Source organism: Balaenoptera musculus, chromosome 11, assembly GCF_009873245.2.
Source record: "Balaenoptera musculus isolate JJ_BM4_2016_0621 chromosome 11, mBalMus1.pri.v3, whole genome shotgun sequence".
NCBI classification, from domain to species: Eukaryota; Metazoa; Chordata; class Mammalia; order Artiodactyla; family Balaenopteridae; genus Balaenoptera; species Balaenoptera musculus.
Window position 1 is genome coordinate 39,825,393 of NC_045795.1, and position 17,522 is coordinate 39,842,914.

Below are 17,522 nucleotides of genomic sequence, written 5' to 3' on the forward strand. Positions count from 1 at the left end.
AACACCTAAGGATACTTGGTCAACGGTGTCCCTCCCCTTCTCAGGCCTCAGCCTCCCCATCTGTTCAGAGGCTGGTGCTCTTTTGTTCCTTGCTCCTCTCAGGCACTAAATATATTTTGCTCCTTTCGCCTTAGCAAAGCCTCAGACATACCTTCCCACACTCACGCACAGTGGTGGTAGGTGGGCAGGAAGGCAGCTGAATTCATCAAGGGACAAAGAAATGAGTCTAAATTTTTTTCTTCTTCATTTGGCACTTTTCACTTATAAAGCAGTACTTGCTTCATAAAGAACATTTTGAATTTAGGTTTGAAGAAGTAAAGGGCAGGGATATTTAATGAAGGACTTAAGTATCCCTGGGGCCAGAGACCACCTAGAACCCTTGGAGTCACAGAGCTCTGCTCTTTGGCATCTCCAGCACGTACAGCTGTTAGCAGCTGACGGTGGGGGCGGGGATGGGGGGTAGGGACATTTGGTTATGGGAGCAACAACGACACGGTTGAACCCACCCCTGGTAGTGGGGAAGTGACTCCACACAACCTTGACGGAGGGCAACTTGGTGCTCTCTCCCACCCTCAGAGGCACACACCCTTCACCCAGCAGCACCACCCCTAGGAATTTACCTGGAAGGTAATGCCACCCAATTTTATCTACTGCAGCACTGCTTGTAAAAACCAAAGGCTGGAAACAACCCAAATGCGCGGCCGCAGGGGACCAGTTAAGTAAATTACCATGCAGGCCTGAAACAGAATGCTCCGGTCTTGAATGGAAGGAACCCTCCAAGCCATGTCACTGAAGCAAAACGAGCCAGGTTCAGCGCAGTGTGGCTGGATGCTTCCATTTTTATGGGGGGGAACATATGAGCAGAGAATATTTTTGGAAAGCTGAGTAATGGTAGTTGCCTTCAGGGAACTAGGTGGCTGGGGAATGGGAACGGGGAGGGATTTTTCACCATGGGTCCTTTTGTGTCCTTTAGATTTTGCCTTGCATAAATTGTATATATTTTAAAAAGCCTCCAGCCAGTGCTGGAGAAGAGCTGAGGGAGCTGGGAGCCAGGACCGAGGGTGCACTTGAGGCGTGGAGGGAGGGGACAGAGCAGTGCAGACCCGGCAAGTCGGGCTAGAAGGGAATGCAAGAAGGCCACTCTCCACCTTGTCCAGATCCAGGGAGGGTGGGACTGGCTGCGGCCCCACCCTGGGTGTAGGCAGGGTTTCCCCAGCCTCCCGGCTGAGGCAGCACGTCTAGTAGAAATAGCTCTAGCCTTGGGGTCCCTGCTCTGCCACCAAACTGCTGTGTGATGCTGGGTGACTCACATGGCCTTGCCGGGCCTTGCTGTGAAATGTGGGTGATGCAACCAGACTTAAGGATTAGATGAGCCGGCGGTGAGGGTCCAGCCCACTCTCACCCTGGGAAAGACCCACACAGAGGTGGCCCAGGAAGACAGGCAGGCAGCGTCAGGGAAGGGACGTGGGAGGGGGCGTGGGAGCACCCCATCACCCCGTGGCCAGACATGCCACCCCACCCCGCCCCTGCCTCCTCCAAATCGGCCTCACACCGCCACCCGGGGGCTTAACTCTGGCAAATGCCGGGTCCTCCCTGAATGGCGGTCAAGGGCTGCCATCACTGAGAGCGCGGCATCTCTCAGGTCAGGAAGCTGGTGTGGCCGGAATCTGCTGCTCCCGGTGGACAAGCCCCATCCGCTCTCACCTGTCCTCAGCCCATCAAACGGGCACAGCGCCCATCTGACTTTTCCCACCGTGATTGTAAAGCTACTGTGGCCCTGGAAGCCCTATATCATTAATAATAAGAGCTGGCATTTATGGAGCACGGACTTGGTGCCAGGGCCTGTCGGCATGTCTTAGTGCCTCTAATCCCCACCGCAGCCCTGTAAGGCGGGGGCCGTTCTCACCCCCACATTGTAGATGAGCGCCCTGAGGCTGAGACCTGACTGAAAGAGCCTGTCAGCTCTCACTTCTGATTTGTCACCTCTGTTGCTGGAATAGGGGTGAGAGTCCCATTTCAGGATGGGCCCTGTCTGTGGAGCCAGGGAAGGTGCCAGGCCTTTCTCACCCCCAAGGATGCCGTAGCCCTTGGCACGCATGTGGCACAGGAGGTATTGGGCTCTGGCCCCAGCTTGACCTCTTTTACCAGTGAGATCTCGGCCGGGTCGCGTCATGGGTGTCTCAGTTTTCTAACTCATATGATGAGAAAACAATACTTGAGTCTTCAAAGAGCAAATGATAAAAGGGTGGTAAGTTCTTTTTGAAAAACACAGACCACTATGGAAATTTGAAGTTTTAATGCAGGCCTTGAACTTGCCTTTAATGAGAAAAGAGCCAGAAGGTGAAAGGTGTTCCCCCTCAGGCCCCAGGCCCACTGCCAGATGCCTCTAGAAGACTTTGGGGGGCAGAGGCCTTGGTCATGTTCCCTCGACCCCTGGCTTGGAGAAGGGATAGAGAAATTAACAGCATGAGCCCAGGGAGGGCAGGAGGGTGTGGACGGCACCGTGTAGATTCCTAGGCATTAGCCACTAACAACCACAGGCCTCGGAGTCACCCAGCTCCTCTTTCTTCTCGCACCCCACACCCAACCCATCAGCAGATCCTGAGCAGTGCCTGGCACATAGTAAGTGCATGATCCTTATTTGTAGAATGATGAATAAATGCTAAGGACCTTCTGGAATATTCATTCATTAAATAGCAGAAACACTGAATTCTGTACCCTAGAGCCAAACATAGTCACCTGCACACAGTCGGTGTTCTATAAATGTTGATAATGATGATGACACAACCAAGAGCCGGAATCCCAGAGAAGGGGGTCCCAGATCCCTCCTGTCCTCTGTTTCCGAGCCCCCTTCCTCTCCTCTTGGTCAACCCTCAGGGTCCAGTTCCAGGGTTTCTTCCTCCTTGATCCCCCATGATGATTCTGCCCTTGGGATGGTGCCCTCCATCCCTAGGGATCCTGCAGCACAGACAGAATAGGTAGCAATTGGGCTGTCACGTCACCCTCTCTTCACTCTCCCTTCATATTAACCACAACCATTTTTGAATACCTACTATGTGCCAACCTCTTGATGCACTTTATTTCTAATTCTCATAACAACCCATTGAGATGAGTGATGACTTCCCTGCCTTCTCTGAGACTCAGAGAGATTAAATAACATGTCCAAGGTCACACAGCAGGGAGGAGGCAGAGTCAGACCCAGACCCAAGGGTGAGTCCTTCCCCTGCCCCTCCATCCCAGAGCCCGTACTCCATGGGTGTCACCCCAGCCCTCCTGGCCTACGGGACTGGCTCAGCTCAAACCTGGGCAGGGCCATGAGAAGCCAGAGCTGCCTCCCCCTCACCCAGGGTGGGTCTCAGATCCCACAAACATTCCCAGCAGCTCCCCCACCCCTCACCTCACCCAGAGATAGACGGGCTCACTGTGCCTGACGTGGGGCCACCCAAGGACCCTTACCAGCCTCTGCTGGGGGTTCAGATGCAGCGAGAAGGATCCAGGTCAGCTGGAACATGCTGTCCTTCCACCCCTCCCTGTGACACACACCCCAAGCTCATTCCGGGCTCTGCTCCTTTGCTCACGCCTTCTCTCCTGCCTGGGGTGCATGCTATCCTCCCTCCCATGGATCACCTCTCCCCAAAACAACCCTGCCTCCCTTCAAGGGCCAGCTCAGTCCCCCGCAAGAAGCCTACCTCAGCCCCACACCCGGGTGCGGCTCCTCATCACACCCTGCCATCAACCACGTCTTGCTGGCTTCAGGATGCAGCCTGCTCTCCTGACATGCACAGCAACTCCCACCAGATCAGCACTAGGAGCAAATTAGTTAAGGGCCCTGCCGTGGGGCCAGACAGAGTGACTGGGTTCAAATCCCGGCTTTGCCACTTTACTGGCTGTGTGACTTTGGCAAATTGCTTAAACTCTCTGTGCCTCAGTTTCCTCATCTGCAAAATGGAGGTGACGATACCACCAACCCCATGGGGTTGGTGTGAGGGTGAAATGAGTAGCCATGGGAAGCACCGCGTTAACTGTTATTATTACTATGGGTATTATTACCCGCTCTTGCCACAGCTGCAGAGCTTTCAAAACAGGAGACTGTCTGGATGATCTCTCTGGATGACCTCACGTCTCCTTCTCCCCTCTTTGGACTAACACCCCCATAGACCTTTGCTAAGGACTGACTTGTGTTCCCCTCAAATTTATATATTGATACTCTACCTCCGCAAAGTGACTGTATTTGGAGATAGGGCTTTTAGGAGGTAATTACGGTTAAATGAGTTCATAAGGGTGAGGTCCTAATCCAATAGGATTGGCGTCCTTATAAGAAGAGGAAGAGCTCGCCCCCTCTCCCCGGGCTCAAGCAGAGGGAAGGCTGTGTGGGGACACAGCGGGAAGGCTGCATCTACAAGCCCGGAAGAGAGGTCTCACCAGGGCCCTGATAGGCTGGCATCTTGATGCTGGACTTCCAGCCTCCAGGCTGTGAGAAATAAGTGTCTGTTGTTTAAGCTGCCGAGTCTGTGGTATTTTGTTACAGCAGCCCGAGCTGACTAAGACCACCTTCCATGACGGTTGGGTCTCATCTGGACCCCCAGGTCTCCAGGTCCCCTGTGAAGAGAAGATCCCAGGCCTGGCTTTCTCTTGCCTTCTCTACGGGTCTAAAAACCAGGCTCCCCAACCTCCATCTTCTGTGAGGTAGGTCCCCAGGGCAGTCCCCAAAGCGCCCTGCCTTCAGAAACAATAAACCCCAAGGTGGGGAGGTGGGAAGAGGATGGAGGCAAATGGGGAGACTGAGGGAGGCAGAGCCTCGGTCTCACTTGAGGCTGGAGGGCCCCAGAGGGGCGCAGAGCTGAGGGAACGGGTGGGCCGCGGGGTTTGTCCCTGCGGGAAAGGGTTGAAGGCACCGCACCCCAGCCGCCCCTGGCTGGCCTCCCCTCTCCTCCTCCCGGCCGCTCCCCTGACTCCAACCTTCAGTCCTCACCACTCCTATCCTATCCCCTCTCCCTCCAGCCCCATCAGGCCCCAGGCCCTCTCTCTCCTCCAGAAAATCACCCCCAAAGGCAGCCCCCTGCGCTCCCCTGCTCCCAGGCCGTGGATGGGGCAACGTCTCATTAGGCCCACCCGTCTCTAGGGAGCCTCTAAGACCATTCTGGGTGCTGCAGGCTCAGCAGGGAAGGAGACCAGGCCTTCCCCCCATGGAGCATACACTCCAGTGCAGACAGGAAGCCAAGCAGTGGATAAACATCACCTCATTAGGTGATTAACATTAACAACAGTTGAAGAAAACCAGGCAGGGAAGAGGGTGGTCAGGGGCAGTCTCAAGCAATGACTGGTGGAACAGGTGTACACACACCCCGGCTCCCCACCTTCCTGGCTACACTGGCTCTCAGAGGTACCCAGCGGGATCGAGCCCCAGCTGCCCACAGTGGGAACCAGCTTACTCAACCTCCCTTCATGCCTCACCTCCACACTCTCTGTGTTTCCAGGGACCACCTCCCAATGAACCACTCTAATCATAGCCTTGTCTCAGGCTCCACAGATGGGGAGGCAGGAGTGGGAGGTGGTGGGAAGACAGGCCCCCATCCTCCCTGCTCTGGATGCGTCTCCTCAAGACCAGTCATCCCACACATGGGTCCTCTGTCCTGACAGGGTGTGTCCTGTCCTGAGCCCTCTGCATCTGTGGTCTCCTGGAGGGCAGGAACCAGGTCTGCCCGCCCTGTGGATGATGCTCCTGGTGGGTGCACAGCAGGCTTTCCCGAGGCACAGAACTCTGACCAGGAAGAAGGGGCCCTCCGTCTTGAGCAGCAATGGGGGTGGGATGCATGCAGCCCACTCTCCTCCCCTCCCTGGCCGGGTACAGCTGTCCTGGCCATGGCTGGGTCAGAAAAAGGCAAGAAGCGTGCACCCAGTCCATGCAGGACATCCTGTCCAACTCGATGCCCTGGGGCAACTGCCCAGCCAGGGGGGCATTGCATCCCTTCCCCTCTGAGGGCTGAAACCATTACAGCATGGATGCAGGGGGCCAGCCACTGAGGCAGAGACTCCTGGCTTTAATTGCAGCCCTGATCCTTAGAGTGAAGCTCTGGGCTACAGCATGAGCAAACCAGAAACCCGCCTGCCTCATGGAGCTGACATTCTAGAGAGCTAGACAGACAAGAAACCAGATGAAAAAGTAAATGATCAAGTGTGGTAGGTGACAAAAGCTCTGGAGAAGAATAAGGCAGTGAAGGGGTCAGGGAGGGATGGTGGGGGCTTAGGAGCGATGCTGTTTTACACAGGCTGGTCAGAGAAGGCCATTCTCAGCAAGTGGCATTTGAGCAAAGACCTGAAGGAGGTGAGGGAGGGCACCATGCAGATATCTGGGGGAAGAGCATCCAGGCCAAGGGAACAGCCAGTGCAAAGGCCCTGAGGCACAAGCATGGCTGCCATGGTTGAGGAACAAGGGGGCCATGTGGCTGGAACAGAGGGAGTGAGGAGGAAAGGGGAAGGCTGAGGTCAGAGAGATTGGTGGGGAAGGCAGGGAGAGAATGCAGACACGTGGTGCCTTGTAGGTCAGAGTGAGGCCCGTGACTTTTCCCCCATCAAGTGAGATGGGAGCCACTGCAGGGTGTGAGAAGAGGTGGGATGTGATCTGGCTTAGGGTTTTTTTTGTTGTTGTTGTTTTTAATATTTATTCATTTATTTATTTGGCTGCACCGGGTCTTAGTTGCCACGTGCAGGATCTTTTAGTCGCTGCATGTGGGATCTTTTTCAGTTGCGGTATGCGGGATGCTTTAGTTGCGGCACGTGGGATGTTTTAGTTGCGGCACGTGGGATCTAGTTCTCTGACCAGGGATCAAACCCAGGCCCTCTGCACTGGCAGTGTGGCGTCTTAGCCACTGGACCACCAGGAAAGTCCCTGGCTTAGGTTTTAAAGGCTCCCTGGCTGCTGGGGGCGTAGGAATAGGGGACTACAGGGGGGCAAGAAGTACAGGGCACCTGCTGGCAGGTGGCTGCAGCCCTCCCATCAGGGAAGATGGGGGCTCAGACCAAGGTAGTAATGCCAGAAGCAGTGAGAGGCGGGTGGGGTGGGAAATACTCAGACTTGGGGCCAACAGAATTTGCTGATGGTTTGGATGTGAGTGCGAGAGAGAGGAGGAGTCAAGGGTGGCATCAGGGTTTGGGACTGAGCAGCTGGCAGGTGGGGTGCTGTTTCCTGAGATGGAGAGCACCGCGGGAGGAACAATTTAAGGGAGATGGGAGCTCAGTTTTGGCGCCCTGAGAGCCAAGAGGAGATGTTCCTTCTCCCCAGAGCTCCTGCACTGGGGGCATGTGGGGAGGGGCCAGCCTGGACCAAACTGTTCTTCTAGTCCTGGGGCCCCGGCCTCTGAGTGCTCCTGGGGCTTCCCTTCAGCTCCCTCTGATGCTGGGAAGGCTGCTGGAGGTGGGGGGCATGTGCCCTGGGCTGTGAGCCCACTGGGGGTGATGGGGTGGGGCTGGGAAATGGGCCCCAGGAGGCCATTCTGCTGGTTAACTGCCCCAGAGCCTTGGGGCAAAAAGGGTAGGAGAGAGACAGAGCAAGCAAAGACAGACCCCAGGGGGACACGGGACAGAAAAAAATTGAAGAGAAGGGGAATGTGGCCTAGAGAAGGCCAAACAGGAATGGAGGGGGGTGGGGGTGGTCAGGGCCAGGCCTGAAGGGCCTGGGGAAGGGACAGATCCTTCCAGCTCTTGACCTCCAGGCCTCACCGGCCCTTGTTGTGGCCGGGATGGAGGCTGGCCCAGCTGTAGGAGGTGAAGCAGGATAGACGCCAGTGCCGGCCCCAGGCCCTGATCTGTGCCGGGGCTCAGAGAAGCAGGGGGCAGATGGTGATGGTGCACACAGGTTACTGGGTTGCCAGCTTCTGGGCAGATCTGCAACCCCACCCAAGCTCCTGCCACCTGAGACCCGCCCTCTCACCTCCTGGGCCCTTAACACTGAAGGGGGAGGCCCTTGTGCCTATACTCAGCAGGTGCAACTAAGGTTTGCAGAAATGAATGGAGCCACGTCAGCCTCTCAGCACATATTCCCCAGCCCCGTCACACTGGCCCCTGTCCCGGGTGCTCTCACTCCCCAAGTGCCCAGGGAAGGGGAAGCTCCACAGAGTGGTGCCAGGACCCAGCCAAGCTCTCAGGGAGTGCCGGGGACGGCAGGCAGGAGAAGGGGGCAGACCCTCCAAGGCCCAGGCACCCTAGGCACGCCTGAGGTTGCACACACCACCCCCTGCCCCCTCAGGCTGGGATCTCCTCCCCACGCTGGCCGAGGCCCTTTAGCTGTGGCCCAGGGCCCACCAGGACCAGGTGCACCCCACCCACTGCGCTGCTGCAGGCCCTCCTGCCCCCTCCGTGCCCAGAGCCAGGCAGTGCGGCCCAGCGCCTCCCCAGGCCCGGCCCCACCCCCTCCTGGGCAGCAGGCAGCGGCTCCTCTGCAGTGCCCCGAGCTCCCCCAGCAGCAGTGGAGTCATCCCCAGAAGCAATGCAGCAGAGGCACAGAAAGAGGGGGAGGGAGGGCCACAGGCACCCCCCCACCCAATCAGGGCCCACTCTCCTATACCCCAGCATGGAGCCCTTGGGCTTGCTGCAGTGGTGGGACAGGGGTCCTTTGGGAGATCTGGGGGAACTGGGTCTGCAGGGAGAACAAGGAGAGGTAAGGGCCTCAGCTTGGGGGAGAAGAGAGATGCCTCCCCCCTGACCCGGGGCTCTAAGCCCAGGGCCTGAGAGCAACGGGGCCAGCAAGGAGGCTGCTGATGGCGGGGTCAGCGGGGGGTTCTGCTGGTTCCAAATGGCCAGGGCCCAGCAGTGCCCTGAGCGGGGGCGGGGGGCATCCTCACCCACCCACCCCCACCAGCCTCAGACTGGGGAGCAGGCACTTTGGGTTCCTGGGAGCTCCAGCCCCCTTGGCCTGCTCTGCCTGGGAAGAGGCATTTCTCCAGTCGGGACCTGTGGCAGGGGTGGAGAGAGGGACAGAAGTGCAGAGGAGGAGAGCTAGCAGGGCCACAGTCCTCCTGATGGGGAGGCCCCAGGTTCTGAAGAGGGCCTCTCAGGATGCAGGCTGCTCCCCACCAGGTCTACTGGCCCTGGCCCCTTCGGCCCCTGTGCTTGCCACCAGGTACTGCCGGTAGGAAGGCAGGACAGCCCCGGGGCCCCACTCTCCGTGCAGCCTCTTCTGGCTGTCCCCACCGGAATGCCTACCTGGGCCCGTCTGGGCACCCAGCCAGGGGCACGTAGGAGTGCACTGTCCCCACTGGGCCAGGCCAGGGCCGGAGGGGCCGGCTGTCCTCCTCCTTCTCCGTGGTGGCGGGCGGGGCGGGGGCCTGGCGCCCGGGCCAGGAGCTCTGTCCTCTTGGGTTCCCTCCACCGCTCGCTGCTCGGGAAGGCAGCAGCGCCCGAACTGCAGAAGCCAGCTCCCCGCCCCCACGGCCGCCTCCTCCCCCTCCCGCCTCCCGCCCCGCCTCCTTCTCCCGCCCCCCGCCTCCTTCTCCCACCACCCACCTCCTTCTCGTTTCTATGGCAACCGGGCAATGCTCGCTCAGCCAGCCTCTTTCCCGCGTACACCGGGGGACGCCCGCCTACGTTGCGGCTCCTGCATCCCCGGGCGGTTGGGCACGCGCACACTTCACCTTCCCAGGCTCTTGCAGCCACGCCCCACGGGGTGGGGGGTCCCTGCTCCAGCCCCGTCTTCTGTTTCTGCCTGAGACCCTGCTCCCCCAGCATCCCTTCAAGGCACTGTAAGCTGCACCTTTCCACATGTTTCCCTCAGGTCCTTAAAATCTTACCGCGTGCCTCTCTGTAAAACATTTCTACTTGCTTAATCATTTATTCTCATTCAGTCATTCCTCAATTCCAAACTTTTATTCTGAGATTTTTCTGTGTCAGGCCGAGTGTGAGATGCTCGTCTACAATCTCATTCCATGAGATTCCATACCCATTTTACAGATTGGAAACTGAGGCCCGCAGTAGTGAAACAACTCATCTGGGCATCCAAGGCTCCTGGGCTTGTTATTGGCAGCGAGGCTTTGTAATCCAAATTCTGGTGCTGCTCCCACAGGCCACAGCTGTCACACACCCCTTAGAGCAAACATCTAGGCTTGTACCACACACGTATGGCTCATTAGCACCAACATGTGTCCATGCACATGTGCACCCCAACGACACACTTGTATATATACAAACACCCATTACATGCATTTGCATATGTGCATTTCCACAAATCTGTGGATCTACCTATACATGCACAGGTAACACACACACATACTTACACATAACTCTAACACTAATATCAGTGTACACACATCTACACGGATCCAGAACATGTATCACACAAACCCTTCCTACATAAAATCACTGCTATACACGCAAGCCCCCAACCCTAGCCTTAAGGGACGGATCGGTAACACAAGTAAGTGTCCCAACCAGGAGAGGATCTGTCTGCTCTTCTAGATACTAATCTGCCCACTGTGTCTTAGCTTGGCTGCTGGAGGGACTGGAGGGGACTGGGGTTGGGAGGAGATGGGGTCCACCCTCCCCCACTCCCTCTCCCTCATTCTGAAAGTCCTCTGCCTGGTCCAGACTAGATCCTACCTAGAGCCCCCTCAGCCTAGGAGGCTCACAGATATTCCCCCCACCCTGCTAGCTGCTGTCCAGTCCTGGTACTTGGAATTATGACAGGATTGAGTAAAATGGGACCCTCCTCCCCAGAGGGAGTTCCAGACTCAGACAGCCCTGCCACCCCCTCCTCCCCAGGAGGGATAGCATCCAGTGGGGGCCGGAGCGGGGGCTGTAGATCAAGTGGAGAAAGGGGCCCAGGACACACAGTGTTCCCCACAGGATGTGCTGACCCCAGCCCAGCACCGCCTCAGAAAGACCTCAGGCAGGATCACTGCAGCCCCTGTGCCCTAGGGTGATTCTCAGGGACCCCACACAGCCTGGAGAGGGCACACACAATCAGAAAGAACCAGAAGCCCACCAAAAATTAAGCCAAAAAGTGCCTGTTAATAATAATGATAGCCTCTTCCATAGTTCATCCCATCTAAGACCCCTCTCAATCATAAGACTGCTGCCAATTAAACCAAGACATGCTATAAATTGTATGAAGCATCCTAATATCAGTGATGTCAAATGTGAGGGGGAAAGCATCTTAGAATAGATGAAATAGAGCATTTCATTCATTCAACGGATATTTACTAGGCACCCACCACGAACTGTTCTAGGTGCTGGGACACAGGCCGTGGGCAAAACAAAGTCCCTGCCCTTAGGAGTGACGAGCTAGTGGATTTACTGATTCCAGTTCTCCTGTAGCGTCTCTGGCTGTCACGGCAGCCCTGCAGGTGAGGTCACAGGACTGATTAGGAAACAGAGGCTCTGAGAGATTGAGCGATTTGCCCAAGGGGACAAAGCCAGAAAATGCCTGGGCTGGGATTTGAACCCTATGCCTGCCAAGCTTTTCCCGAGGCTCTATGTTGGTTCCATTAGGAAGGATCTGATTAGGAAACACAGTAACAGCCACCCACCTTCTAGGAGTTTCACAGCCAGGGTGCTTCTCATCCTTAGGTCAAAGGCAGGACAGGGTCATAAGTACTTGAAGTGCCAGTCACATAGTGGGCATGAGTGAGGACCCCTCCCCCAAACGACCTCAGAGGTGACTTCCAGCCTGGCCTACTTGGGCCAGAAGCCTGACGCTGGGTGTCCCCAAGCCTGGAGGTCCTCAGTAGTTGGTGAGGTCGACACCCAGGCCAAGAGGGTGGGGATGCCTGGTGCCTGAGAGCAGAGATTCCCAGGAGAGCTAGGGGGTGGGGAGGGATCGAGTTCCCAGGCCCTGTAAGCAGAGCCCCCTGCCCACCTGCCAGCCCCCAGCCTCGGATCATCTTTCTCCTAAGGAGCCGGCTCCATCCAGGGATACCAAAGACAGCTGCCCCCGACCCACCTCCATCAGCCTGATCCAGCCCCATCTGCTGCCTGGCAGACCCCTGAGTTCTGCCCTCCCACACTCAGCAGGCTCTGTGCGAGAAGCTGACCCCTTCTGTCGCCCCCCACCTTCCCCAGGCCAGAGAGCATCCACCCCTCCCCACCCTACTGTCAGCCTGATCAGCCCCATCTGCTGTTGGGAGGGCCCCCAAGACAGGTATCATAAGGGTAGAAGACAACAAGATTGGGATATCCTTAGTTTTTGTCAAAGTTGACATCGATAAGAGACACCCCCCAAACCAGCAAAAATACGGGTAATAGGTTACGCCATGTCAGCCTGTGCCCTTTGAAACTACTCCGTCTTTATCTCCTACCTCCCTCGTCTCCTTCTTCCCAAGTGAACCCCATTCAGGGGAAAATTGTCCTCTGCCAGAGTTTTGTTGCAACTTTCCTCTGCATGTTAATTGGGCTAGAAAAATATCAAGGAGTCGCCATCTGCAGCCTCCACTCCCCTACTTGTAGGCCCTGGACAGGCCCAGGGACACCCCCCATGCCACACACACACACACACACACACCATGCCCAACCTCAGCCCCTATTCCTGGACCTTAACTGTGTTCCAGTCCCACAGGTGGGATCAGTCTACAAATGAGGAGGGGGCCTCACCCAGGCCACAGGGCAGCTGCTCTCGTGCCCCCCAGGAGCAGCCAACCTGTTCTGTCACCGCCTCCTTGTTCAACCCAAAGAGTATAATTGCCCCCCTCCCCAGCCCAGCAGTTCTCCTCCGTGTTCCCCGGTGCTGGGCAAATGCAATCAGGGCTCATTAACTGCTGCTTTGTATCTCATTTGCATAATGCCCCCATGACTGTCAAAATGCCAGAATCCTCCCAAAACCTCTGCCCATGACAGGAGAATGGAGCAGATTGCTGGCCAGCAATGGAGAAATAAACTGGACAAGGCTCTGCTGAGGGTCTGTGTATGGGACTAAACACGTGGGGATGGAAAGAATCAGAGGGAGAAAACCAACAACTACTTTGAGTTTCAGACCCTGAAAGGTCCCCAGAGGAGTGGCAGTCGAAACTTACTGAGTGTGTGCTAAGGCCAGGCACTGTGCACAGTGCTTTACACACTTCACCCACTTGTTTTCCACAATGAGCCATTTTACAGGTGTGGAAACTGAGGCTCAGAGCAGTTACGGCCTCACTATTCAAAGCCTGGGTCCCAGGTCCCACAGCTTGGGCATCACCTGGGAGCTGGTAGGAAAGGCAGAATCTCAGGTCCCACCCCAGACCTCCTGATCAGAATCTGCATTGTCACAAGATTCCAGGAGATTGGAGTCTAAGGGACTTGGCCCATGATATAGCTTGAAGATGATGCTGGTGTCAGAACTGAGGCATCTGACCAAATCCCATGTCAGTGTCTTTAACATTTAACAAATGTTTCCTGAGCACCTACTACATGCAGCACTGCTCTAGGCAGCGGGACACAGCACATAACCACGAGATAACCCCATGGATGTTTCATGCCAAAGTGGGAGACACTCCACAAATAAAGAGTAAAAGTTCAAGTGATGATGGGAACCATCAAGAAAAATAATGTGGGTAAAGGGATAGAGAGGGTAAGTGGGGGCCATTTTAGAATCCCTCTTTGAAGAGATAACATTTGAACAAAGACTTATATAAAGGGGAAAAGGAAGTATGTGATAATTTGGGGGGAGACTGTTTCTGGCAGAGGGGACAGCAAGGGCACATGTCCTGAAGTGGGAGTGAGCTCGGCACCCTGAAGGTACCCAAAACTGAATGGGTGGGTGGACAGGTGTGTGGGTAGGTGAAGGGACAGCAGAGAGGGGAGTAAACAAGGTAGGAACAAAGAACAGGCAGGGGCTAGATCCTGTAGGGCCTTGTGGACCATGGTGAGGATCTGGATTTTATTCTAAGCAAGAAAGGAAGGCACTGGTATTTTTGAGCAAGGGTGGAGAAGAGATCCAGTTAATGTTTTTGAAAGATCACTGTGGCTTTGATATGGAAAAGTTACTAGAAGGAGGCAACAGGCTAAAACGAAGAGACCAGTTAAGAGGCTTTTGCAGTATTTATTCCCAACAGAAATGAGTGTTTGTGGTCACTGAAACCCATGACCAAGAACACTTGTAGCAGCTTTACTCATAGTAGCTCCAAACTGGAAACAACCCAAATGCCCATCCACAGAAGGACTGATCAACAAATCGTGTGGTTATTGCATGCAGTTGAGGTAGTTTGCTTTTTCACTGCTGTCTAGGACTCCACTGTGCAAATGCTACCGTGTGGTTTGCTTACATAGTTGAATACTATACAGCAATGAAAAGCATCCAACTACACACAACCACATGGAAAAAATCTCAAGACATCATGATGAGCAAGAGAAGCACAAACTGAGAAGAACATACATAGTGGATTCTATTTTTTTGTTGTCGTTGTTGACAGATTTTTTTATTTCTTTTCTGTTGACTTCAGGGTCAAGTTTGGCCTTTCTTGTGGATTCTATTTATATGAAGCTCAAGAACAGGCAAATCTGGATTTCTGGTTCCTGGGCAAAAGATGGAGTAAATGTACTTGTCCCTTTTCCTTCTGCAAAGTCCAGCTAAAAATCCTGGGCATTACATATAAAACAAACATAAGAAGACTCTAAAGGGGGAGAGAAGAAGGCAGACTGACTAGGGACCTCAGGACCCAAGGAACGACAGTGCAGTGAGTTCTCTGGGTTTTCTTTTTGCCTGCTATATCCCAGATGTGTTGCGGGAGAAGTCAGCAACCCAGAAAGACCAATAAACGTGGACAAAAACAGCCCCAAGACAAGCCTCCTCTCTTTAGCCAAAGGACTAGGAAAGGTGCAGTTTAGCAAGACAAAAACTTTTAAAACAATAAATGCCCTACTCTAGCCAAACACCATGGAAAAAACTGCAGCCAGTCCCACCCCATCCCCATGAGCAGGGGTCAAGTGGGGAGCCTTCCCTGGCAGTAACCAGTGCCCCATCCCCTACCACCAGGGTGTTGGGTTGTGGGTGTGCTGGGTGGTGCTTTCCCACATGGCCTCAGCTGGGGCTAAAATGTCTAAGACAGCTTCTTCATTCACACAACTGACCCTGTCCCTCCCCCTCCCCCCCTGTTCCCTCTCTGCCTTCCCTCTCACGTGCTCTCTCCAACGGGGCACCTGGCCCTACTTAACATGATAGCTCAGGGCTCCAAGAGCACACATTCCAAAAGGACAAGTCTAATGTGTGGGCACCTACCTATCAAGCAAGCCTCTGCTTCTATCACGCTGGCCAGTGTCTCACTGGCCAAAGCAAGTCAATGGCCAAGCCCAGAGTCCATGTGGGAGGTGGACAGGGGTGGGGAAGTGGGGGGAATTGCGGGGTGAGGCTTAACTAGGGTGTGAGTAGCAGGAGCTGGGGTTCACAGGTGGGGGTAGGGAGCACCAGTGTACCAGACCACCACAGTAGGTCTATAACAGGGCCCAAGAATTTGCATTTTTTATGACCTTCTTTCCACGTAGCTCCCCACTGTGATACAGGCAGCCCAGTGAGCACACCTGCAGCACTGCTCCTATCCTATAACACCTATTCCATGACACCGTCATCGAAGAGGCTTTTACACCTCCCCACCTGTCTGGGCACCGCTCAAAAGGAATGCCACAATCGCTGTCCTGGGGGGCAGACAGCCCAGGACAGACACACACACACTGGGACACAAGAAGCCTGTTCAGACACTGGCCTCTCCCACAAGCCTAGGGCTCTGGCTTTTAGTCCTGACTCAGCCCCATCCCAGCCCGAAGACCTGGCATGGGTCTCCCCTGTCTGCCGGTGTCAGTTTCCTCCCTCTAAGTGAGGGGGTTGGACTAGATTAGCAATTTCCAACTTCTGCACCACTCAGGGACCCTTTGCGTATTTTTTGACCCAAGGAACCCCACGTTTTGAAAGATTTTTGTCTACCAAACAAACTGCACATGCTAAGTAATTTTTTCAATTGGAAAACAAATGGACTTTTTTTTTTTTTTTTTTTGCCGCACCACGCAGCACGCAGGATCTTAGTTCCCTCAACCAGGGATCAACCCACACCCCCTGCAGTGGAACAGAGTCTTTTTTTTTTCTTTTAAATAAATTTATTTATTGTATTTATTTATTTTTGGCTGCGTTGGGTCTTCTTTGCTGCGTGCTGGCTTTCTCTAGTTGCGGGAAGTGGGGGCTACTCTTCGTTGCAGTGCCGGGGCTTCTCATTGCGGTGGCTTCTCTTGTGGCAGAGCACGGGCTCTAGGCATGCGGGCTTCAGTAGTTGTGGCACAAGGGCTCAGTCAGCAGTTGTGGCTCGCGGGCTCAGTAGTTGTGGCATGCAGGCTCAGTATTTGTGGCCCGCGGGCTCTAGAGCGCAGGCCCAGTAGTTGTGGCACATGGGCTTAGTTGCTCCGCGTCATGTGGGATCTTCCCGGACCAGGGATCGAACCCGTGTCCCCTGCATTGAAAGGCGGATTCTTAACCACTGGACCGTCAGGGAAGTCCCTTGACTTTTTACTCAATTAATTACCAGGTAGAGTTCTTGACCGGTATGGTATAATCAACATTTCTACTCTGAACTGAGAAAATTCTCACCAAAAGCAAAGAGCTCTGAGATATTGGGTGGACTGAGCTGCCTCAGCTGGGAAATGCTCAATGTGGGGACAGCTTTTCACAACATTCAAAACAACCAAGCCTCAGGAATTCCCTAGCAGTCCAGTGGTTAGGACTCCGCGCTTTCACTGCCAAGGGCTCAGGTTCAATCCCTGGTCGGGGAACTAAGATCCCACAGGCCTCAGGGCGCGGCCAAAAAAAAACAAAATACAAAATAACCGAGCCTCTCTCTAGAATCTGGGGCCGGTGGGCAGGGGGATGCCAGCTGAGATCGGCCGGACAGGGAATCCTCTAAGTACGAACCCATCCAGCTCTAAGTAGCCTGTATGCTGAGTGCTTCTCAGGGCCCACCACGAGCCGGCAAGCTGCAGAGAACCATGGGGGCAACTCAGGGCATCTAAGGTGACATGGTCCATTACGGTTGCCACTGGTGCCATTGACTATTCAAATTTCAGTTAAATAGATTTAAATAAATTTGAAAATTCAATTCCTAAAAAAAAAAATCAATTCCTCAGCTGCGCTAGCCACATTTCATGTGTTCAACAGCCACACGTGGCTAGTGGCTACCATCTTAGTGCAGAAATAGTACATTTCTGGGCTTCCCTGGTGGCGCAGTGGTTAAGAATCTGCCTGCCAATACAGGGGACACGGGTTTGAGCCCTGGTCCGGGAAGATCCCACATGTCGCGGAGCAACTAAGCCTGTGCGCCACAACAACTGAGCCTGCACTCTGGAGCCCGCAACCCACAACTACTGAGCCCGCATGCCACAGCTACTGAGGCCCATGTGCCCTGGAGCCCGTGCTCCGCAACAAAGAGTAGCCCCCGCTCACTGCAACTAGAGAAAGCCCGAGCGCAGCAACAAAGACCCAACGCAGCCAAACAAAAAAAAAAGCCCATGCGCCACAACTACTGAGCCTGTGCTCTAGAGCCCGCGAGCCACAACTACTGAAGCGTGCACACCTAGAGCCCGTG

At 54.9% G+C, this 17,522-nt stretch overlaps 1 protein-coding gene across 2 annotated transcripts in view; it reads right to left on the reverse strand.

Moving 5' to 3' along the window:
- Window positions 1–17,522, reverse strand: part of PACSIN1 (protein kinase C and casein kinase substrate in neurons 1) — a 61,520-nt gene that overhangs the window by 14,692 nt on the left and 29,306 nt on the right. Inside the window, exon 1 of one of the 2 annotated variants that reach the window (XM_036870759.1) lies at window positions 9,202–9,280. The exons of the other annotated variant lie outside the window; for it this stretch is intronic. The gene's annotated coding sequence lies outside the window, so the exon portion shown is untranslated. Of the gene's footprint in view, window positions 1–9,201; window positions 9,281–17,522 lie in introns of those variants that run through there. 2 annotated transcript variants of the gene reach the window in all.